Consider the following 2,449-nt stretch of genomic DNA (forward strand, 5'->3'; position numbering starts at 1 on the left):
ACAGTTTCCTAGGTACACATTATAACAAAATATCTAATATATAGTAATATAGAAAGTGGAAAAATAGATGCCTCAATCAACAAACCTAGGTCCTAATGAAGTAATGAAAGCTGTTTCGAAGCTATAAATATGTCCTAATTTGTCCTTCAAATATGTCTAGTTTGATTAATTGAAAAAAAAAATTGAAATGATAAATCGGAGATGAAAAAGACGCTGAAATAGATCGAGTCAATCAAATCAAATCGTCCCGATCATCGTGTCGATCCCCAAATGATAGGCCAGCGAAGAGACATTAGGCTTAATAAGTATAATAATAAGCGCCATAGTGGAATACACGTCTTTCCGAGGTAATTGGAATGGAGATGGCTCGGTAATCAAGCCGAACCAATGGCGGGGCCACAGATCATCGGAACCGCAACAGACAACGTATAATTCAGCGTCATAGACTTCTGTAATGACAAAATAAGAGCTTTGCATTGGAGTGACACAGTAGACCAAGTGCGTGTTGTCGTGGATCGTTCATTATCGCGACTAAATCGACTCAACTGGTCGACCGTATAGAGGGGAACATTAAAGTTATAGTTCGAATGAGATAAGTAAAAGGATGTCTGAACGCGGTGTTTAATTCTTTTACGTGATATTCCGCAGCAATTGGCTTTGTACGAAGATTGAAGCGATACGAATGAGGACTGAACTGTTATTAGATGTTCAGCATCGTCGGTGAGTATTTACAGAAATTATGGTCGAGATTAGTCGGTTCCATTTTGGAATCGAACGGATAACTTTCTGTGCACACCCCTTCCTTAGAAAAATGGCCTGGGAATGACACCGCTCAAATTCATTGATTCATCAACAAAGACTTGCCTTAATAAATATTATCGAGTTTAAGATTAAAGAATATCGAAAAAAACCTGTGATTATTAACATGTTGAAATTAAAAATTGCCAAGAGCTTAAAAACTATTAGAAAATAAGTATTTAATCAATTTCCAAGATAATATTACAATTGAATAAATAAGATTGGGAGATCAATAGTAGCAATGGATAAAATTATGTATTTAACTCACTGGTGGCACACTGATGCTAGTTTTTTATCAATGCAGATCATGGGATCATTCAGAAGCATTAATCGTGTCTAAAATTATATACTAGCAAGAAGTGAAACAATATATCTCCTCTTAGCTACACATATGTGGAATTATGAGCCAACAAATTAGTTTTTCAGGGAATTCTAAATTTAGTTAAGAAAAAAAAGCATCTAAAGGAGCTCAGATTTGCTTGGAAACTTTAGATAAACACACTCCCTCAACTAAAACGTATAGTTATATGAATGTATGTGTTTGCGAGATGATATATTTGATGAAACTAACAAAGAATATTTTTACGAACAGAAACAAAATAGAAAACTCTTACTATCTATCCAAAACAATCGTGGATTCATATCGATTGAAATTGATCGATATAAATAGACATTTTCACTGGGCGCCAGCTATGAATTGATGATAATGATATATAACAAAGTTATACTTTCACATTAAAGGTTGAAGTCGAGAATCGTTGAATGGATGAGCAAAAATAGGGCAGAAAAAACAAAGATTGGCGATATCTAAAGCATTAACTGCGAGATGTAATAAAAATGTAATTTACTGTTAAATGTAGTGATTTCAGTTAGTAATTCAGATATTTTATTTTTAATGTATAGAAGATTAAGAAAAAAGGGAACCTGTTCACAAAAACACGTTAGATGAATAAAACAGAGAAGAGCTGGGCTGGTTAGTTATATAACCTATTTGAGCTTAAGAGATGCACTTGTGGAGTTGCACTATGATATCAAATAAACTGTTGCGATCCAACGTTATCAAAACAAATTTATTTCTCATCCTCAATTTATTACCATTGTTGACCATTACATAACTGAGATCTGCACGATGATCTCAAAATCAAATATATTTACGAAAATGTCGCCTTAAAATGTGAAATAATGTTACTAAATCGCGATAACGTATTTTCAGTACAGCTTCTGGACAATGCCCGGGAAATCAGAACAGTGAATTATAAAAACAGTGAGTGTTTTTACATAAACATAATTTGATACAATTATTTCGAAATTGTGTACAATTAGTGAAAACTTTTAATGTGATAGATATCCATAGAAAACTTATGGAGTAAATATAAAAATATATGTAGCTCTTTGAGGGATGTAAGTCGTTCCTTCATAAACTGTTAGGAAACATTTGGTTATTTGACTGGTATAAGGATAACCCATGAAGATGTCTTATGGAACATCTAGACATTGTTTTTAAAAGAATACAATTTTTAAAAACGTATCATGAAATTAAGAAAGAGTTGTTATTTCAATTTGTGTATCTATACGAGAAATCGATATTTCAAAATGGAACATTTTGTTGCTAGTAGAAAGACAACAAAAATTGTTGAAAAAAGATAAAAGT

Source organism: Rhynchophorus ferrugineus, unplaced genomic scaffold (genome assembly GCF_030347505.1).
Source record: "Rhynchophorus ferrugineus isolate W39M unplaced genomic scaffold, kcgeb_rfMv2 rfM2, whole genome shotgun sequence".
NCBI lineage: Eukaryota > Metazoa > Arthropoda > Insecta > Coleoptera > Curculionidae > Rhynchophorus > Rhynchophorus ferrugineus.